This window comes from Hyla sarda, chromosome 2 (genome assembly GCF_029499605.1).
Source record: "Hyla sarda isolate aHylSar1 chromosome 2, aHylSar1.hap1, whole genome shotgun sequence".
Classification (NCBI taxonomy): domain Eukaryota; kingdom Metazoa; phylum Chordata; class Amphibia; order Anura; family Hylidae; genus Hyla; species Hyla sarda.
In genome coordinates, this window is record NC_079190.1 from 299092042 (window position 1) to 299115796 (window position 23755).

The 23755-nt window shown below is 41.3% G+C and overlaps 1 protein-coding gene across 4 annotated transcripts in view; it reads right to left on the reverse strand.

Moving 5' to 3' along the window:
* Window positions 1–23511, reverse strand: part of BAK1 (BCL2 antagonist/killer 1) — a 76926-nt gene extending 53415 nt beyond the window's left edge. The window contains exon 1 of one of the 4 annotated variants that reach the window (XM_056557559.1): window positions 23116–23482. The gene's annotated coding sequence lies outside the window, so the exon portion shown is untranslated. Of the gene's footprint in view, window positions 1–22822; window positions 22845–23115 lie in introns of those variants that run through there. The other 3 variants (XM_056557556.1, XM_056557557.1, XM_056557560.1) reach the window with 3 other exon arrangements.
* Window positions 23512–23755: the final 244 nt, after the last annotated feature.

Genomic DNA, 23755 nt, shown 5'->3' on the forward strand with positions numbered 1-23755 from the left:
ATATCGGTGCATCCCTAGTTTTAACGTAATTTTATTCTTCCATGAGTTATCTACACGTTTCTGACCACTTATAAAATGTGTTCAATGTGCTGCCCATTATGTTGGATTGTCAATGCAACCCTCTTCTCCCACTCTTCACACACTGATAGCAACACCGCAGGAGAAATGCTAGCACAGGCTTCCAGTATCCGTAGTTTCAGGTGCTGCACATCTCTTATCTTCACAGCATAGACAATTGCCTTCAGATGACCCCAAAGATATAAGTCTAAGGGGGTCAGATGGGGAGACCTTGGGGGCCATTCAACTGGCCCACGACAACCAATCTACTTTCCAGAAAACTGTTCATCTAGGAATGCTTGGACCTGACACCCATAATGTGGTGGTGCACCATCTTGCTGGAAAAACTCAGGGAACGTGCCAGCTTCAGTGCATAAAGAGGGAAACACATCATCATGTAGCAATTTCGCATATTCAGGGGCCTTGAGGTTTCCATTGATGAAGAATGGCCCCACTATCTTTGTACCCCATATACCACACCATTCCATCAATTTTTGTGTTCCAACGCTATTGGTCTGATACTAACCCACATTGGATAGATCCCTCCAATGTGGGTTAGTATCAGACCAATAGCGGTGGTTTTGTTTGTTAACTTCACCATTCACATAAAGTTTGCCTCATCACTGAACAAAATCTTCTGCGTAAACTGAGGATCCTGTTCCAATTTTTGTTTTGCCCATTCTGCAGCACCTGAAACTACGGATACTGGAAGCCTGTGCTAGCATTTCTCCTGTGGTGTTGCTATCAGTGTGTGAAGAGTGGGAGAAGAGGGTTGCATTGACAATCCAACACAATGGGCAGCACATTGAACACATTTTATAAGTGGTCAGAAACTTGTAAATAACTCATGAAAGAATAAAGTTACGTTAAAACCAAGCACATCATTGTTTTTCTTGTGAAATTCCCAATAAGAATGATGTGTCACATGACCCTCTTCCTATTGAAATAACAAAAGTTGGATTCAAAATGGCAGACTTCAAAATGGCCGCCATGGTCACCACCCATCTTGAAAAGTTTCCCCCCTCACATATACTAATGTGCCACAAACAGGAAGTTAATATCACCAACCATTCCCATTTTATTAAGGTGTATCCATATAAATGGCCCACCCTGTATATATAAAAGTAACAGTTCATATACAAAATACAACGTGTGTGTGTGTTATAAACAATGAATAAGTACCACATTTTCCGGCGTATAAGACGACTGGGCGTATAAGACGACCCCAAACTTTTACAGTTAAAGGGGTTATCCAGGAAAAAACTTTTTTAATATATCAACTGGCTCCAGAAAGTTAAAACAGATTTGTAAATTATTTCTATAAAAAAATATTAATCCTTTCAGTACTTATGAGCTTCTAAAGTTAAGGTTGTTCTTTTCTGTCTAAGTGCTCTCTGATGACACGTGTCTCGGGAACCACCCAGTTTAGAAGCAAATCCCCATAGCAAACCTCTTCTAAACTGGGCGGTTCCCGAGACACGTGTCATCAGAGAGCACAAAAAAGAACAACCTTAACTTCAGAGGCTCATAAGTACTGAAAGGATTAAGATTTTTTAATAGAAGTAATTTACAAATCTGTTTAACTTTCTGGAGCAAGTTGATTATATATATATATATATATATATATATATATATATATATATATATATATATAAAGTTTTTTTCCTGGATAACCCCTTTAAAATATAGAGTTTGGGATATAGTCGCCGTATAAGACTACCCCTCTACCGCGATACGGTACCTTACAATTGTTTCCCTACACTAGGTTGTCAGCATAGTTCCCCCCAAATTAGGTTGTCAGCATAGTTCCCCCACATTAGGTTGTCAGCATAGTTCCCCACATTACGTTGGCAGTATAGTTCCCCCACATTAGGTTGGCAGTATAGTTCCCCCACATTATGTTGGCAGTATACTTCCCCAACATTAGGTTGTAGTTCCTCCACATTAGGCTGTCCGCGTAGTTCCCCCACATTAGGTTGTCAGCATAGTTCCCCCACATTAGGTTGTCAGCATAGTTCCCCCACATTAGGTTGTAGTTCCAACACATTAGGTTGGCAGTATAGTTCCCCCCCCATTAGGTTGTAGTTCCCCAACATTAGGTTGGCAGTATAGTTCCCCCCACATTAGGTTGTAGTTCCCCCACATTAGGTTGGCAGTGTAGTTCCCCCACATTATGTAGGCAGTATAGTTTCCCCCACATTATGTTGTAGTTCCCCCACATTAGGTTGGCAGAATAGTTTCCCCCACATTAGGTTGGCAGTATAGTTCCCCTACAGTAGGTTGGAAGTATAGTTTCCCCCACATTAGGTTGTAGTTCCCCCACATTAGGTTGGCAGTATAGTTCCCCCAAATTAGGTCATAGTTCCCCCACATTAGGCTAGCAGTATAGTTCCCCCACAGACATACAGCCTTCAGCCATATACAGTGTATGGCTGGAGGCTGTATGTTTGTGTACTGCCCCACTTCAGTGCTCCATCCACAGCTGTCACGATCTGCTGCTATGGCCTATAGGCAGTAGGTCCCAGACCTGAGGAGCGGTGGTCGGAGCACCGAAGCTGACGTGCAACTGGTAACTTACCATGCCGGCCAGCGCGCGTCCTCCTCTTCGATGCTCCGCTCCTCCGTTCCTATGGGCGCACGCACGGGACCTCAGTGACGTCCCTGCATGCGCTACCTCCCAGCAGCCCCATGCGTTTTTTAAAGTTAACGCGGAGCCGCAGAAAGGTAATCAGGACATCCTTGTGTCCCGAAAAGATCTTTGTGAAGGGGGAAGTTAATCTCGGCCGGGAAGCCTGGGGTATGGATAATCCATACCCCAGGTGTCCCGGCCGACTGCCGCACCCGAATAAGCACCGACTGCAGCGCCCGTATAAGACGACCTCCGACTTTTGAGAACATTTTATGGGGTTAAAAAGTCATCTTATATGCCGGAAAATATGGTATATATTATAAAGAAATACATTCTTTATGTGTGCAGACAGACCTACAAAATCTATGCCGTGATTCTCTCTATGGTCTCATTCAGACCTTCTAGCACCAACGCGCTGCATTTGTCAATCCAGAAAAAGATCCTCTATTTATTAGTCTTTGGAAATGATCATGGGAAGACAACGGTATGGACTGAGCGTGTTTGAGGAAGAGCATGTTTGGGGTGAAGCAGCAGCCCTACTGTGGTTTGATTGTGAACCGTTGCATGCTATTATATGAGTTGTGCCGGCTTTTGCACAACTCATATAGGTGAGTGGTTCTTTGTTCCTCTAACTTTCACGAAGGATCCTACACATGGGAACGCTTTGTTTTGCTATTTGTCCTATCAACACTATGGGGATATTTAAAACCTGTATAGCGGAAGAGTGGTGCCGTTGCCCATATCAACAAATCAGATTGCTTCTTTCATTTTTAAAAGGGCCTCTGGAAAATAAAAGAAGCGATCTGATCGCTCCACTCTTCCTCTACACAGGTTTTGATAAATCTCTCCCAAAATCTCGGAAGAAGATAGAAGTCTATCTAGTCCATAGAGTTGAAGTATAGTGTTGCTCGCGAATATTCGCAAAGCGAATTTTATTCGCGAATTTCGCATATTCACGAATATAGCACTACATATTCGTAATTACAAATATTCGTTTTTTTTTCACAGTACACATCACAGTGATCATCCCTCTCTGCTTCCAGCTTGTGTGGTGTAAAGAAGGCTCTAATACTACTGTGTGAGACTGGCGTGCGAATTTTCGCATATGCGAACATTTGCATATGCTAATTTTTGCATATGTTAATTTTTGCATACGCGCATTTTCGCATATGCGAAAATAAAATGGGAATATTACGAATATATGATGAATATTCATCCATATATTTGCGAATTCGAATATGGCCTATGCCGCTCAACCCTATTGAAGTAGCGTTGAAGTAGTGGCAGTATGCATGTCACACAGTCGTTGTGTCCTACAGCCTCAATCTCACTCCCTTCCCTATCAGTTCTTCTTGGCAGGATTTGAACTTGAGCTGAATCGCTGCTGTTCTTCTGTGCAACACAGTGCTCTCTGATCCTCTCTATAATAGAATGCTGTAGACAGTGACTGGGAGCTGGATAGCTGCTGTAAGAATGCTTTTCTGTGACAAACAAACTGCTCTCTTTCCAACAGAACGCTGACTTGACTAGATGGTAAATCGCTGCTGGAAAAAGCTTTTCTGTGTAACAGACAGGGCTGTCTGTCCTTATGTATCTCTCTGCAGTGTAAGGATGAAGTGACTGGCCGCAATATGGCTGCCGATTATATAGGGCTGCGACATCATAGGGGTGAATGGCTGCTGATAGGCTGCATCCTGCATGTGATTCATGGTCATCCTGCCTACCCTTGTTCCCGCATTCCCAGGATTCCTTGCCCCATGTCCTCACATGTGGATCCACCATTTTAGATGCCCTGGAGCCTGGAACTCACTAAATGGAGTTTAATGAAGCGATTTGCATGATAGAATCACGACAATATTCGCATTACTAGAAATTTCTAACAAATTCAGATTCTTCAGATTCAATTCGCTCATCTTTAGTAGTTACCATTAATAACCACCCTCTGTTTCCTATCACTAAGCCATTTACTTACCCACTCATACATATTTTTATTGAGATACTCCAATTGTAGCATCACTCATTAAAAATTTACATACAATGGAGTTTAAAGGGGTTAAACTATTTTTTTTATCCACTGGTGCCAGAAAGTTAAAAAGATATGTAAATTACTTCTATTTAAAAATCTTAATCCTTCCAGTACTTATCAGATGCTATGTACTGCAGAGGAAGTTCTTTTCTTTTCAAACTTCCTATCTGTCTGACCACAGTGCTCTCTGTAAATTTTAGGAACTGTCCAGAATTGGAGCAAATCCCCATAGCAAACCTCTCCTGCTCTGGACAGTTCCTGACATGGACAGAGGTGTCAGTAGAGAGCATTGTGGTCAGACAGAAAAGAAATTCAAAAATAAATGAACCTCCTTATTTACTCCTTGAGAAAGCTAGGCAAAACGTGTCTGCGTGTGAGAATGTTCCCCCACTCCGACGCATTTCGCCTAGCTTTCTCTACTCCTAGAGAAAGCTAGGTGAAACACGTTGGAGTGTGAGGTGGCGGAACATATGGACCACAGCTCTTCTGTTTTGCTGGTCTGTATCACTGTACCTTCTTTTGACACATGTATAAGTGCCTTTTGTTACAACTTTTTGTGTCACATGATTTATTGTATTATCTCATAGTGTTGGTTAACTTAGGAAGCCCGCTTGATATATATTCATATTCTTATATCCATCTATTGTGGAAGATTCATGTATATCCTTACTATGCTGTATATAACACTGCCATCTATGTACTAGGTACTTTATAAGGATACAGCAATTCCATTGGCTAATTAATATTACCTACCTCACTAGCTTAATACCCGGCATTGCCCGGTTTTTCCTTCCTAATCCTTGTTGGGGAGGAAAATAAACAAAGGAGGAAGCTTTTGACTTCATATCCCATCCTCATATATTGTTGTCATATCCCGACCTCCTATCCCGGTCCTCATGTCCCGGTCCTCATGTCCCGACCCGTAATATGTGTATCAGGTATTGAAATATCTCCAGCCGTAGGGAAGTTATGTGGGAACATACATTTTCCATTGATTTGCATGGGACTTTAAACAAAAACCCGGACACTCACAAATGGGGGTAATTAAGGGTTAAATTAACTATCCTATATTTTAAGTGGATATATAAGTAACATGTGACCAAGTATTATCGAAATATCTCCAGCCATTTGGAAGTTATGCAGTAACATATATTTCCCATTGACTTGTATGGGACTTTAAACATAAATCCCGCCCCTGGCAAATGGGGGTGAGTAAGGGTTAAATCACCTATCCTGTGTTTGTTGTTGACATATAGTAACATGTGTGCCAAGTTTCATGTTAATATCTTTAGCCGTTTAGACGTGATGCTGGAACATACACATTGAGTTTTATATCTCTCTCTCTATCTATCTATCTATAGCTCTATCTATAGCTCTCTATCTCTCTCTCTATCTATCTATATATAGGCTAGCCGAGTACCCGGCGTTGCCCGGTTTTTCCTTCCTAATCCTTGTTGTGGAGGAAAATCAACAGAGGAAGCTTTTGACTTCATATCCCGTCCTCATATATTGTTGTCATATCCCGTCCTCATATCCCGTCCTCATATCCCGACCTCCCACCCCCGCAACAGGTTAAGGTGCAGTGTGATGCTTTGAGCACCTGCATTGGGCGCCAAGGCTCAATGCATCAGACTCCCATCCAGCCTATCGCAGGCCGAAGTGGGAAATCGCTGCAGTGTGACGTGGTGACCATGGCCGGACCAGAAAGACAATGGCGGAGAAGGAGCAGAGCGAGATATCGGGACACTGAGGGAATGGAGGTAGGCGAGTCCTGTTTATTGTTATATTTTCAGGCATAATAGAAAACATTTTTACCCTGAGACTTCGTTAATAAAGAGGTTTTTGCCCTAACAATAAGCAGATGGCAGGGAAGGGAATAACCTACTGGTCAAGAGCTGTTTTTGGTAAATGAAGTGATTTAGAGAAATGTAAGCCTATCACAGGGAAAAGTTGTTCGAAACAATGGTGACCATTTAATACTGTTAAATTAAATGAATGAAACACAATAACTTGTTTTCTATTAACACTGATTCAAGCATTCGGAGGAATGTACGGTAATTGATTTCCACCAAGCTGGGTTCATTTAGTAATCCATCATAGTTTTCTTACAGCCACAACATAACATGACCTAATGACAGATCCATTATAACTAAGTTCCCAATAGAAATGTGTGCTCCACGGACATAAACCTATCAACATGCACAGACAAGCTTATGATACCCAACTATTGCCAAAACTCTAAAGCAGATAAACTTGTTCTACATTGCTGCCACAAGCTAAAGTCATTGTATTTATTAATTCATATTTTATCTTTGATTCCAAAACGTTGTATATGATGCTGCACAACGTAGATGCAGAAAAGACAAAAGACATACATATAAACAGCAATTGCAAATTGGTAAAGTGGCAGGCTGCCAACCCTTGCTTTGAAGTAGTAAGAATACTTTATAGATTTTAATATTTAATAAACCTATTCTATTGTGTAACAATTTAGTATTCTGAAAACATCAGGCACTGGAATATATACGCAGATTCATTTTAGGAACAAAACCTTCTGAAGAATTGATGATCACAAGATTGTGTCCTTCAAATGTTTTCGTGTTTTTTTTTTGTTGTTGTTAAAATATAAGGTAATTGTAGTGTGAGAGTATTTTTATATATAATATTAATATAAGAAAATGATTCTTTACAACAGGAGTGATCCCAATCATGAGCCAGCAGGAAATAAAAATCTCTTGCCTCTTCTCTGCAGGTTCTGATAGCAGAATACAAGCACTGTTTATTATATGCCCGATTCATTCATTTCTTGATTTCATTCTATGATGGTTATGTTAAATCACAGCTTTGAATTACCGTAAATAAAGCAAAACAGCATTTTAAAAACTATAGCAATAAAATCTTGATAATCTAGAATACAACTGCAGAGTAAACTGAAATCTCTCAGAGCCCTAAGGCCACATTCACATGACAGATATTCTGCATCCACACTGATTTGGTGCAGAATCCTGCAGATTTTAAACACGTGCAGAATTTGGGTGGTCAGCTTCTCCTCTGCACAGGTTTTAGTAAATATCCCCAAGTATGTCTGATACATACCACAAGCATATTTACCAAAACAAGACCAATTTGGCTCAACGTTGCATACTTTTTTATTGTAAACACTAGCTTTAGCCCGCGGCTTCACTCGCGTTAAATTTGGGGTAACATAGATTTACTTTGTACAATCCTATAGTAATGAGGCCTCTCTTGGTAATGTCTACGGGCATCCAAACAACCCGAAAGATTACATCTGCTGTTTCATGGAATTGAAGATCGACATCCTTTGAGGACTTTTACTGAATCTGCGTGCAGGGGAACCCGCCTTCTCGCGCTGCTTATATACTGCCAACAGTCTTATATCCCATCCTCCTATCCCGTCCTCCTATCCCGATCTCCTATTCCGACCATCCCGTCTTCCTATCCCGACCTCCCATCCCGTCCTCATATCCCGACCTGTAATATGTGTACCAGGTATTGAAATATCTCCAGCCGTACGGAAGTTATGTGGGAACATACATTTCCCATTGATTTGCATGGAACATTAAACAAAAACCCCGACCCTCACAAATGGGGGTAGTTAAGGGTTAAATTAACTATCCTATATTTTAAGTGGACATATAAGTAACACGTGACCAAGTATTATCGAAATATCTCCAGCCGTTTGGAAGTGATGCAGTAACATATATTTCCCATAGACTTGTATGGGACTTAAAAAAAAAACGTTTTCACCCCCTTAACGACGCAGGACGTATATTTACGTCCTGCGCCGGCTCCCGCGATATGAAGTGGGATCGCGCCGCGATCCCGCATCATATCGCGTCGGTCCCGGTGCTAATCAACGGCCAGGACCCGCGGCTAATACCACACATCGCCGATCGCGGCTATGTGCGGTAATAACCCTTTAGAAGCGGCGGTCAAAGCTGAACGCCGCTTCTAAAGTGAAACTGAAAGTATCCCGGCTGCTCAGTCGGGCTGTTCGGGACCGCCGCGGCGTCCCGAACAGCTGATCGGACACTGGGAGGGCTCTTACCTGCCTCCTCGGTGTCCGATCGACGAATGACTGCTCCATGCCTGAGATCCAGGCAGGAGCAGTCAAGTGCCGATAATGCTGATCACAGGCGTGTTAATACACGCCAGTGATCAGCATAGGAGATCAGTGTGTGCAGTGTTATAGGTCCCTATGGGACCTATAACACTGCAAAAAAAATGTAAAAAAAAAAACTGTTAATAAAGGTCATTTAACCCCTTCCCTAATAAAAGTTTGAATCACCCCCCTTTTCCCATAAAAAAAATAAAACAGTGTAAAAAAATAAATAAATAAACATATCTGGTATCGCCGCGTGCGTAAATGTCCAAACTATAAAAATATATCATTAATTAAACCGCACGGTCAATGGCGTACGCGCAAAAAAAATTCAAAGTCCAAAAAAGCGTATTTTGGTCACTTTTTATACCGTTAAAAAAATGAATAAAAAGTGATCAAAAAGTCCGATCAAAACAAAAATCATACCGATAAAAACTTCAGATCACGGCGCAAAAAATGAGTCCTCATACCGCCCTGTATGTGGAAAAGTAAAAAAGTTATAGGGGTCAGAAGATGACATTTTTAAACGTATAAATTTTCCTGCATGTAGTTATGATTTTTTCCAGAAGTGCGACAAAATCAAACCTATATAAGTAGGGGATCATTTTAACCGTATGGACCTACAGAATAATGATAAGGTGTAATTTTTACTGAAATATGCACTGCGTAGAAACGGAAGCCCCCAAAAGTTACAAAATTGCGTTTTTTTTTCGATTTTGTCGCACAATGATTTTTTTTTCCGTTTTGCCGTGCATTTTTGGGTAAAATGACTAATGTCATTGCAAAGTAGAATTGGCGACGCAAAAAATAAGCCATAATATGGATTTTTAGGTGGAAAATTGAAAGGGTTATGATTTTTAAAAAGGTAAGGAGGAAAAAACGAAAGTGCAAAAACGGAAAAACCCTGAGTCCTTAAGGGGTTAAAGGGGTATTCCGCCCCTAGACATCTTATCCCCTATCCAAAAGGATAGGGGATAAGATGTCAGATCGCCGCGGTCCCGCTGCTGGGGACCCCTGGGATCCCCGCTGCAGCACAGCGCTATCATTACAGCACAGAGCGAGTTTGCTCTGTGCGTAATGACGGGCGATACGGGGGACGGTGCAGCGTGACGTCATGGCGCCGCCCCTCGTGACATCACGGCCCGTCCCCTTAATGCAAGTCTATGGGTGGGGGCGTGACGACCCCCACGCCCCCTCCCATAGACTTGTATTGAAAGGGGCGGGCCGTGACATCACGAGGGACGGAGCCGTGACGTAACGATGCTCCAGCCCCTGTACCGCCCATCATTACGTGCAGAGCGAACTCGCTCTGTGCTGTAATGATAGCGCGGTGCCGCAGCGGGGATCCCAGGGGTCCCCAGCAGCGGGACCGCGGCGATCTGACATCTTATCCCCTATCCTTTTGGATAGGGGATAAGATGTCTAGGGGCGGAATACCCCTTTAAGGGTGGAATTTCAAAAAATCCTTTCTTACTCCTTGTCTACATCTTAAGAACAACACCTGTGCAAAAATTCAGGTTTCTAGGTCCAAGCGTTTAGGCTAGGCGTTGATGAGTCAGTGAGACAGGTCTTCTCCATATATATATATATATATATATATATATATATATATATATATATATATATACTAGGGACTTGGGGGGTGGGAACCTACAGCAAAGAGGGGGAAGATAGCATAGATAGAGAGGTGGGAATTATAAATGTACCTGGGGGTGGAGCGGAGGGAGGGGTTAGAATAGTTAATAGGAATAGGCTTCATAGGAAAATAAAACTTACACCCTTGAATCCCATTAACCCCAATAACATAAAGGATGGAAATGTAAAGTGTATGTTCACAAATGCCAGAAGCCTAGCAAATAAAATGGGGGAGCTTGAGGCCTTGATACTGGAGGAACATATTGATATAGTTGGGGTCACTGAGACATGGCTGGACTCCTCACATGACTGGGCTGTTAATCTGCAGGGGTTTACATTGTTTCGCAAAGATAGAATGAACAGAAAAGGTGGTGGAGTCTGTCTGTATGTAAGAAGTGGTATGAAAGCCAGTGTGAACGATGCCATAGTGTGTGATGATTCTGAGGATGTGGAATCACTGTGGGTAGAATTACAAAAGGAGGGAAATACTGAAAAAATAGTATTTGGTGTAATCTACAGACCCCCTAATATCACTGAAGAGATAGAAGATCAGCTGTATAAACAAATAGAGAGGGCCGCCCGGGCAGGTACAGTGGTAATAATGGGAGATTTTAACTATCCAGATATAGATTGGGGTCCGGGGTTGGCTAAAACTACAAAGGGGCGTCAATTCCTAAATTTATTGCAGGATAATTTTATGGGCCAGTTTGTGGAGTATCCATTAAGAAGTGATGCCTTGTTGGATCTGATCATTTCCAACAACGCAGAGCTGGTTGGTAATGTAACTGTGCGGGAAAACCTTGGTAATAGCGACCACAATATAGTTACTTTTGACTTAAAATGTAGAAAACAAAGACAGGCGGGGAAGGCAAAAACATATAACTTTAAAAAGGCAAACTTCCCTGGGCTGAGAGCTGCACTACAGGACATAGACTGGGGGGAGGTGTTCTCAAATACTGATACAGAAGGTAAATGGGACATCTTTAAATCAACTCTAAATAACTATACATCTAAATATATACCAAAGGGGAACAAATATAAACGATTAAAACTAAATCCTACATGCCTGACAAATGATGTTAAAAGAGCAATAAACAACAAAAAAAATAGCCTTCAAAAAATACAAATCTGAGGGGTCAGCGATAACATTTAAACAGTACAAAGAGCTTAATAAAATCTGTAAAAATGTAATAAAAACAGCAAAAATTCAAAATGAGAGACAGGTGGCCAAAGAAAGCAAAACTAATCCTAAATATTTTTTTAGATATAAAAATGCAATAAAACCAAGGACAGAGCATGTAGGACCCCTTAATAATGATAATGGGGAGGTTGTCACGGGCGATCAAGAGAAGGCGGAGCTACTGAATGGGTTCTTTAGTTCTGTATACACTATGGAAGAAGAAGCTGACATTGGCCAGGTCAGTGCTGGTAACACATCATGTAATGTACTGAACTGGCTTAATGTAGAGATGGTACAAGGTAAGTTAAGTGATATAAATGTAAGCAAATCTCCAGGGCCGGATGGACTACACCCAAGAGTTCTTAGAAAGGTAAGTTCAGTAATATCTGTACCCCTGTTCATGATATTTACAGATTCTCTGGTGTCTGGTATTGTGCCAAGGGACTGGCGCAAGGCGAATGTGGTGCCAATCTTCAAAAAGGGCTCTAGGTCTTCCCCAGGAAACTATAGACCGGTAAGTTTAACGTGCATTGTGGGTAAATTGTTTGAAGGACTTATAAGGGATTACATACAGGAATACATAGGGGATAATTGTATTATAAGTGATAGCCAGTATGGGTTTACTAAGGATAGAAGTTGTCAAACCAATCTAATTTGCTTTTATGAAGATGTGAGTAGAAGCCTTGACAGAGGAATGGCTGTGGATATAGTGTTTCTGGATTTTGCTAAAGCATTTGATACTGTCCCTCATAGACGTCTGACAGGTAAGTTAAGGTCTTTGGGCTTGGAAATTTTAGTTTGTAACTGGATTGAACACTGGCTCATGGATCGTACCCAGAGAGTGGTGGTCAATGATTCGTACTCTGATTGGTCCCCGGTTATTAGTGGTGTACCCCAAGGTTCAGTACTGGGCCCGCTGTTTAATTTATTTATCAATGATATAGAGGATGGTATTAACAGCTCTGTTTCTATCTTTGCAGATGACACCAAGCTTTGTAGCACGGTACAGTCTATAGAGGATGTGTATAGGTTACAAGATGACTTGGATAGATTATGTGTCTGGACATCCACTTGGCAAATGAGGTTCAATGTGGATAAATGTAAAGTCATGCATCTGGGTACTAATAACCTGCATGCATCGTATGTCTTAGGGGGGATTAAACTGTCAGAGTCACTGGTAGAGAAGGATCTGGGTGTACTTGTGGATCACAGACTACAGAATAGCATGCAATGTCAGGCTGCTGCTTCCAAGGCCAGCAGGATATTGTCATGTATCAAAAGAGGCATGGACTCAAGGGACAGAGACATAATACTCCCCCTTTATAAAGCATTGGTACGGCCTCACCTGGAATATGCTGTTCAGTTTTGGTCACCTGTCCATAAAAGGGACACTGTGGAGCTGGAAAGGGTGCAGAGACGCGCGACTAAACTAATATGGGGCATGGGACATCTTAGCTATGAGGAGCGATTAAAGGAGTTACAATTGTTTAGTCTTGAGAAGAGACGTTTAAGGGGGGATATGATAAACGTATATAAGTATATTAATGGCCCATACAAAAAATATGGAGAAAAACTGTTCCAGGTTAAACCCCCCCAAAGGACGAGGGGGCACTCCCTCCGTTTGGAGAAGAAAAAGTTTAGTCTAAAGGGGCGACACGCCTTCTTTACCGTGAGGACTGTGAATTTATGGAACAGTCTACCTCAGGAACTGGTCACAGCAGGAACAATTAACAGCTTTAAAACAGGATTAGATACATTCCTGGAACAAAATAACATTAATGCTTATGAAGAAATATAAAATTCCATCCCTTCCCCAATATCGCGCCACACCCCTACCCCTTAATTCCCTGGTTGAACTTGATGGACATATGTCTTTTTTCGACCGTATTAACTATATATATATATATATATATATATATATATATATATATATATATATACATATACATATATATATATATATATATATATATATATATATATATAAAGATTTCCGTACGTTTTATATGCATACCTTTTTTTCTTGTAACTATGTAAAACAGAAAAAACAAAGATACATTTTGAACGCTGCGTCTAAAGTGAAAGTAAAACCATGCCGGTTAGCTCAGAGGGCTGTTCGGGATGTCCGCGGCGAAATCGCGGCATCCCGAACAGCTGTGGGACACAAGGAGGGTCTCCTACCTTGTCTCCTGGTGTTCGATCGCCGAATGACTGCTCAGTACCTGAGATCCAGGCATGAGCAGTCAAGCGGCAGAATAATTTATCAATGGTTTCCTATGAGAAACCAGTGATAAATGTAAAAGATCAGTGTGTGCAGTGTTATAGCCCCCTATGGGAGCTATAACACTGCAAAAAAAAGTGGAAAAAAAAGGGAAATAAGATCATTTAACCCCTTCCCTAATAAAAGTTTGAATTTTCCCTAATAAAAGTTTGAATTTTCCCATAAAAAAAAAAAAGTGTAATTAAAAACAAACATATGTGGTATCGCTGCATGTGGAAATGTCCGAGTTATAAAAATATATCGTTAATTAAACCGTACGGTCAATGGCGTACGCGCAAAAAAATTCCCCCCCCAAAAAAAAAAGTCCAAAATAGTGCATTTTTTGTCACTTTTTATTTCATGAAAAAATGAATAAAAAGCAATCAACAAGTCCGATCAATACAAAAATGGTACCGCTAAAAACTTCAGATCACGGCGCAAAAAATTTGCCCTCATACCACCCCATACTCCGTAAAATAAAAAAGTTATAGGGGTCGGAAGATGACAATGTTAAACGTATAAATTTTCCTGCATGTAGTTATGATTTTTTTTTAGAAGTAAGACAAAATCAAACCTATATAAGTAGGATATCATTTTAATCGTATGGACCTACAGAATAAATAGAAGGTGCAATTTTTACCGAAAAATGTACTGCATAGAAACAGAAGCCCCCAAAATTTAAAAAATTGCATTTTTTTTTTCAATTTTGTCTCACAATAATTTTTTTTCTGTTTCGCCGTAAATTTTTGGGCAAAATGACTGATGTCATTACAAAGTAGAATTGGTGGCGCAAAAAATAAGCCCTCATATGGATTTTTAGGTACAAATTTGAAAGGGTTATGATTTTTTAAAGGTAAGGAGGAAAAAACGAAAGTGCAAAAACTGAAAAACCCGGTCCTTAATGGGTTAAAGAACACATTATAAGACTCCCCCAAGGGCAGGCAGTGCAGAATAAATGATCGTAGGATTGTTAACGCAGCCCTATAAATATAACATTTTTCAGCAATAGACTTTGTTTACACTGCGTGAGGAATGTTCGCACGGAAAAGATGGGTGGACATTCTGCACATTTGCATGGTCTGCTGGCGCTAGTCTGTTGGGATCGGGGCCCCAGGAGCGGCGAGGGACAGTCCTGCAGTGTGGATCGTTGGAGGTGAGTGACCGCCTCCTGCTGTTGCTTAGCAACAGCTCCCAGCATGCAACAAGCGCATGCTGGGAGCTGTAGTTATGCAACAGCAGGAGGCAGACCACCACAATTCCCAGCATACCCTTATGGGCATGCTGGGACTTGTAGTTTTGCAACAGCTGGAGGCACATTCTTTCTATGGAAAAGTGTACCTTCAGCTGTTGTGTAACTACAACTCCCAGCTTGCACAATCTGCTAAAGTGCATGCTGGGAGTTGTAGTGGTGCATCTGGTGGTTGCATAACTACAACTCCCAGCATGCCCGTTGGCTGTTGGTGACTGCTGAGAGTTGTAGTTTTGCAACAGCTAAAGGCACACTGAGTTAAGTAGTAAACCAGTGTGTCTCCAGCTGTTGCATAACTACAATCCCCAGCATCCCCAGCCAATGTAGTATGCCTCCGGCTGTTGCATAACTACAAGACCCAGCATGCCCTTCCGCTGTCCGTACATGCTGGGGGTTGTAGCTTTTGCAACAGCTGAAGGCACACTGGTTGCAAAACACTGAGTTTGTTACCAAACTCGGTGTTTCACAACCTGTGTGTCTCCAGCTGTTGCAAAACTACAACTCCCAGCATGCACTGATAGACCGTACATGCTGGGAGTTGTAGTTTTGCAACAGCTGGATGTTTCCCCCCCCCCCCATGTGAACGTACAGGGTACACTCACATGGGCGGAGGATTACAGTAAGTATCCGGCTGCAAGTTTGAGCTGCAGCAAATTTTCTGCCGCTGCTCAAACTGCCAGCGAGAAACTACTGTGAACCCCCGCCCGTGCGACTGTACCCTAAAAACACTACACTACACTAACACAAAATAAAATAAAAAGTAAAAAACACTACATATACACATACCCCTACACAGCCCCCCTCCCCAATAAAAATGAAAAACGTCTGGTACGTCACTGTTTCCAGAACGGAGCCTCCAGCGGTTGCAAAACTACAACTCCCAGCATGCACTGATAGACCGTCCATGCTGGGAGTTGTAGTTTTGCAACAGCTGGATGTTCCCCCCCCCAATGTGAACGTACAGGGTACACTCACATGGGCGGAGGATTACAGTAAGTATCCGGCTGCAAGTTTGAGCTGCGGCAAATTTTCTGCCGCATCTCAAACTACCAGCGAGAAACTACTGTGAACCCCCGCCCGTGCGACTGTACCCTAAAAACACTACACTACACTAACACAAAATAAAATAAAAAGTAAAAAACACTACATATGCACATACCCCTTCACAGCCCCCCTCCCCTCCCCAATAAAAATGAAAAACGTCTGGTACGCCACTGTTTCCAGAACAGAGCCTCCAGCTGTTGCAAAACAACTACTCCCAGTATTGCCAGATAGCCACTGACTGTCCAGGCATGCTGGGAGTTTTACAACAGCTGGAGGCACCCTGTTTGGGAATCACTGGCGTAGAATTCCCCTATGTCCACCCCTATGCAATCCCTAATTTAGGCCTCAAATGCGCATGGCGCTCTCACTTTGGAGCCCTGTCGTATTTCAAGGCAACAGTTTAGGGCCACATATGGGGTATCGCCATACTCGGGAGAAATTGGGCTTCAAATTTTGGGGGATATTTTCTGCTATTACCCTTTTTAAAAATGTAAAATTTTTGGGAAAACAAGCATTTTAGGTAAAAAAAAATTTTTTTTTTACATATACAAAAGTCATGAAACACCTGTGGGGTATAAAGGTTCACTTAACCCCTTGTTACGTTCCCCGAGGGGTCTAGTTTCCAAAATGGTATGCCATGTGTTTTTTTTTTTTTTGCTGTCCTGGCACCATAGGGGCTTCCTAAATGCGGCATGCCCCCAGAGCAAAATTTGCTTTCAAAAAGCCAAATGTGACTCCTTCTCTTCTGAGACCTGTAGTGCGCCAGCAGAGCAATTTTCACCCCCATATGGGGTGTTTTCTGAATCGGGAGAAATTGGGCTTCAAATTTTGGGGGGTATTTTCTGCTATTACCCTTTTTAAAAATGTAAAATTTTGGGGAAACCAAGCATTTTAGGTAAAAAAAAAAATTTTTTTTTACATATGCAAAAGTCGTGAAACACCTGTGGGGTATTAAGGTTCACTTTACCCCTTGTTACGTTCCCTGAGGGGTCTAGTTTCCAAAATGGTATGCCATGTGTGTATTTTTGCTGTCCTGGCACCATAGGGGCTTCCTAAAGGTGACATGCCCCCCAAAAACCATTTGTCGCTCCTTCCCTTCTGAGCCCTCTACTGCGCCCGCCGAACAATTAACATAGACATATGAGGTATGTGCTTACTCGAGAGAAATTGGGTTTCAAATACAAGTAAAAATTTTCTCCTTTTTACCCCTTGCAAAAATTCAAAAATTGGGTCTACAAGAACATGAGAGTGTAAAAAAATCAAGATTTTGAATTTTCTCCTTCACTTTGCTGCTATTCCTGTGAAACACCTAAAGGGTTAATACACTTACTGAATGTCATTTTGAATACTTTGGGGGTGTAGTTTTTATAATGGGGTCTTTTATGGGGTATTTCTAATATGAAGACCCTTCAAATCCACTTCAAACCTGAACTGGTCCCTGAAAAATTGTGAGTTTGAAAATTTTGTGATAAATTGGAAAATTGCTGCTGAACTTTGAAGCCCTCTGGTGTCTTCCAAAAGTAAAAACTCATCAATTTTATGATGCAATCATAAAGGAGACATATTGTATATGTGAACCCAAAAAAAAATTATTTTGAATATCCATTTTCCTTACAAGCAGAGAGCTTCAAAGTTAGAAAAATGCAATATTTTCATTTTTTTCATCAAATTTGGGGATTTTTCACCAAGAAAGGATGCAAGTAACCATAAAATTTTACCACTAAGTTAAAGTAGAATATGTCACGAAAAAACAATCTCAGAATCAGAATGATAACTAAAAGCATTCCAGAGTTATTAATGTTTAAAGTGACAGTGGTCAGAATTGCAAAAAACGCTCCGGTCCTTAAGGTGAAAAAGGGCTAGGTCCTTAAGAGGTTAAAGGGGTGAAAAACTTTTTTTTATTTGTGTTTTTTTTTTTATAAATCAACTGGTGGCAGAAAGGTAGACAGATTTGTAAATTACTTCTATTAAAAAATATTAATCCTTCCTGTACTTATTAGCTGCTGAATACTACAGTGGAAATTTTTTTCCGTTTGAAACACAGAGCTCTCTGCTTACATCACGAGCACAGTGCTCTCTGCTGACATCTCTGTCCATTTTAGGAACTGCCAGAGTAAAAGGAAACATATGCTGTTCTGGGCAGTTCCTAAAATGGACAGAGATGTCAGCAGAGAGCACTGTGCTCATGATGTCAGCAGACAGCTCTGTGTTTCAAAAAGAAAAGAATTTCCGCTGTAGTATTCAGCAGCTAATAAGTACAGGAAGGATTAAGATTTTTTAGTAGAAGTAATTTACAAATCTGTTTAACTTTCTGGCACCAGTTGATTTTAACCCCTTAAGGACTCAGGGTTTTTCCGTTTTTGCACTTTCGTTTTTTCCTCCTTACCTTTTAAAAATCATAACCCTTTCAATTTTCCACCGAAAAATCCATATTATGGCTTATTTTTTGCGTCGCCAATTCTACTTTGCAGTGACATTAGTCATTTTACCCAAAAATGCACGGCGAAACGGAAAAAAAAAATCATTGTGCGACAAAATCGAAGAAAAAACGCCATTTTGTAACTTTTGGGGGCTTCCGTTTCTACGCAGTGCATATTTCGGTAAAAATTACACCTTATTATTCTGTAGGTCCATACGGTTAAAATGATACCTTACTTATATAGGTTTGATTTTGTCGTACTTCTGGAAAAAATCATAACTACATGCAGCAAAATTTATACGTTTAAAAATGTCATCTTCTGACCCCTATAACTTTTTTATTTTTCCACGTACAGGGCGGTATGGGGACTCATTTTTTGCGCCGTGGTCTGAAGTTTTTATTGGTATGGTTTTTGTTTTGATCTGACTTTTTGATCACTTTTTATTCATTTTTTAATGGTATAAAAAGTGACCAAAATACGCTTTTTTGGACTTTTGAATTATTTTGTGCGTACGCCATTGACCGTGCGGTTTAATTAATGATATATTTTTATAGTTCGGACATTTACGCACGCGGCGATACCACATATATATATATATATATATTTTTTTTTTTTTTTTACACTTTTATTTTTTTGTATGGGAAAAGGGGGGTGATTCAAACTTTTATTAGGGAAGGGGTTAAATGACCTTTATTAACACTTTTTTTTTACATTTTTTTTGCAGTGTTATAGCTCCCATAGTGACCTATAACACTGCACACACTGATCTCTCATCCTGATCACAGGCGTGTATTAACACGCCTGTGATCAGCGTTATCGGCGCTTGACTGCTACTGCCTGGATCTCAGACACGAAGCAGTCATTCGCCGATCGGACACCGAGGAGGCAGGTAAGGGCCCTCCCGGTGTCCTGTCAGCTGTTCGGGACGCCGCGACTGAGCAGCCGGGTCACTTTCACTTTAGAAGCGGCGGTCAGCTTTGACCGCCGCTTCTAAACCGTTAGTACCGCACATCGCCGCGATCGGTGATGTGTGGTATTAGCCGCGGGTCCCGGCCGTTGATGAGCGCCAGGACCGACGCGATATGATGCGGGATCGCGGCGCGATCCCGCTTCATATCGCGGGAGCCGGCGCAGGACGTATATATACGTCCTGCGTCGTTAAGGGGGTTAAAAAAAAGTTTTTCACCGGAGTACCCCTTTAAAACCTTTTGTAGGGAAATAGTGGTGCAGTTGACCCATAGCTACCAGATTGCTTCTCTAATTTTTAAAAAGGCCTCTGAAAGAAGCATTCTGATTGGTTGCTATGGGCAACTGCCCACCTATTTATACAGAATACACATAGTTCATAACATAGTTCATAAGGTGGAAAAAAGACCAGAGTCCATCAAGTTCAACCTATAACCCTAATGAGTCCCTACTGAGTTGATATAGATCTAGAATCCATAACCAGCGATGTTATTATTCTCCAAAAATGCATCCAGACCCTTTTTAAATTCTTTTACAGAGTTCCCCATGACCACCTCCTCCGGGAGAGAATTCCACAGTCTCACTGCTTTTACAGTAAAGAACCCCCATCTGTGCTGGTGTAGAAACCTTCTTTCCTCTAGATGTAGAGGATGCCCCCTTGTTATAGATACAGTCCTGGGTATAAATAGATCATGGGAGAGATCTCTGTACTGTCCCCTGATATATTTATACATAGTTATTAGGTCTCCCCTAAGCCTTCTTTTCTCTAAACTAAATAACCCCAATTCTGATAATCTTTCTGGGTACTGTAGTCCTCCCATTCCCCGTATTACTCTGGTTGCCCATCTTTGAACCCTCTCCAGCTCCACTATATCTTTCTTGCACACTGGTGCCCAGTACTGTACACAGTATTCTATATGTGGTCTGACTAGTGATTTGTACAATGGTAGAATTATTTCCTTGTCGTGGGCATCTATGCCCCTATTGATGCACCCCATGATTTTATTAGCCTTGGCCGCAGCTGCCCAACACTGGTCACTACAGCTAAATTTACTGTTAACTTAGACTCCTAAGTCCTTTTCCATGTCAGTTGTCCCAAGTGTTCTCCCATTTAATACATAACCCCAGCCCGGATTTTTCTTCCCAATGTGCATTGCCTATATTTATCAGTGTTGAACTTCATCTGCCACTTTTCAGCCCAAACCTCCAACCTATCCAGATCCATTTGTAACAGTGCACTGTCCTCTATAGTGTTTACCACTTTACAGAGTTCAGTATCATCTGCAAAGATTGCTACTTTACTATTCAACCCCTCTACAAGGTCATTAAGGAATATATTAAATAGAACAGGACCCAAGACTGACCCCTGTGGTACCCCACTAGTAACAGTCACCCAATCAGAATAAGTTTCCTATCACTGAATGCATGACAATCCTTTGGTAAGGATCTATAAGATGGTAGATGGCCTCATTTCTAACTTTTTACCATCCTCCTTAGGAGGATTGAGGACAGATTTCAATGTGGTTTTGGCATAGACTTGCTGAGGATTTCCCCCTATATGCTACTTATGGATGTCTCTGTAGCAATATATACATGAGAAAGCAACTACAACCAAGTTGGCAGAAAATAAAATAAACACAATATGACATCATTCCACTCAGCTATGGTGATAACTTTCAGATTTAACTTCATAAACACAAACTGGTGCAATTCCATTGGATTATTTTGTATGAAGCCAACAGCAGTTTTTATAATATGGTACAACTATGCTGCAGTCTGATAACCCTTAGGCTGGGTTCACATCACGTTTTTGCCATACTGTTTTCAATCCGTTTTTCTAAAGAAAACCGTATGGCAAAAAAACGGATGGAACAGTATGGAAAAAAGTAAACCGTATGCGTTTTTAAACAGTATACTGTTTTTAAAAGTGCATACAGTTCCTTCAGTTTTTATAGAAAAAAAAACCCCATACGTTTTAGAAAATTTTGTCCATTTTTAATGGGAGGGGTCTTGGGTGGGGACTTTAGGATTCAAATGCGCATGTGCACAGTAAAAACGTATACATGTGCTTTTCCCATTGACATCCATGTTAAAAAAAAACGTATGCGGTTGCAGTACGGTTTTTAAATCGCAGTCAAAACTGTGGTTGACCACGATTTTGTCTCCGGTTTAAAAACCGTACTGCAACCGCATACGTTTTTTTATTTTAACATGGACGTCAATGGGAAACGCACATGTATACAGTTACTTACGGGAAAAACGTATACGTTTTTACTTTGCACATGCGCATTTGAATCCTAAAGTCCCCACCCAAGACCCCTCCCATTAAAAATGGACAATATTTTCAAAAACTTATGTTTTTTTTTTCTATAAAAACTGACGGAACTGTATGCACTTTTAAAAACAGTATACTGTTTAAAAACGCATACGGTTTACTTTTTTCCATACTGTTCCATCCGGGTTTTTTTTGCCATACGGTTTTCTTTAGAAAAACGGATTGAAAACAGTATGGCAAAAATGTAGTGTGAACCCAGCCTTATGTTATAATCCATATTTCACAAGCTTGTTTTCATTCATGATTTGACAGTAACAACAATACAGTCTACCATGCATGCTTCACATAGGAAGTGGTGTGCACAGACAGTGGAATGGAATGTATGAGGGGGAGACCCCAGTACACAGCCAGAGCTGAAAGAAACAAAACAAGGGGGAAGTGTCCCACCAGGAAGGTGCAAGTATAAACATCTAAAGCAGTGGTCTTCAACCTGCGGACCTCCAGATGTTGCAAAACTACAACTCCCAGCATGCCCGGACAGCCGTTGGCTGTCCGGGCATGCTGGGAGTTGTAGTTTTGCAACATCTGGAGGTCCGCAGGTTGGAGACCACTGATCTAAAGCACCAACCTCGTACAGTGTTTCCCAACCAGGGTGCCTTCAGCTGCTGCAAAAACACCACTCGCAGCATGCCCCCTTTTGCAACAACTGGAGGCACCCTGGTTGGGAAACACTGACCTAATATGCCCATTATTGTAGTGGTGGAATGCCCCCAAATCCCTTCCACTTATCATTATCACCTACAATTACCCCATAGGAAACATCACTTTTATTTATTCCCCCAATTTATTCCCCCAATAAGGGTCCCTTTATGTATTCTTATGCACTAGTAACCATCTTTGTTTTCCTTATTAGAATATATATCCATATTAATACTGAAGTGTATCTAAAATATGTCACCGAGTTCTGAGGCCAGCCTGCTATCCTGACAAGACATTCTGTAACCTTATGGACTATGAGGTCACCTCCATAACCTGCCCGCCCAGACATCTTGTAACCTTATGGACTATGAAGTCACTGCTGAAGGACAATGCAGGGTAAATGTATCAGTGCTGAGCTGTATACAGATGTCTCCAGATGTACTAGAGCGGGAAACACCACAAGTGCCAGTGAGCGGGAAACACCACAGGTGCCTGTGTACGGATCTATGAGAAGCCTGAGGTAACTGATCACATAGAACGTCCATCACTCACCCTAATGTCCTGCCCTCCTCTCCTGTGCCGCCTGTCTGAGAAGGCTGACTCTCCTGTGCGGCTGTGACTCCTTCCTGGAGGATGGAAAAGGGCTTGGCCCAGAGTTAACTAGTTCAAGTCTGTGTCAGTGTGACAGCTGCAGACATAGCACTGCCTCTTACTGGATATGAAAATACATATGAGCAGAGACAGTAAAGTTACTGGAAGTCGAAACTTAGTTCCTGGTTAGGTCAATTAGGCCAGAGGGCAATGATGTTCAATGACATCTGCTCAGTGCAGGCTGCATGTAGGAGCAAATCACATAGTTACATTCTTACATTAATATTTGCTTCTAGATTTCCCTTGCAAGAATGTGTATGTAATGCCTGGCTAGTTTTTGTCTATATTTTAGAGTACATTATTTGTGTGGAATTTTTATTTATTTGCCATCATTTTGTTTGTTAAAAAAAATAATAATAATAAAAATTGGGGGATTTCTTAGAAGTGACTGTTGGCGGTTTTCTAACTTTGATTTTGGGGCATGTTGACCAAATGTATCTATTTAGCGCACAGAATGTAGTAAATTTGGCTCAGATTTACCTCTTAAGGACGCAGGGATTTTTCATTTTCACACTTTTGCTTTTTCCTCCTTAGGCCAAGT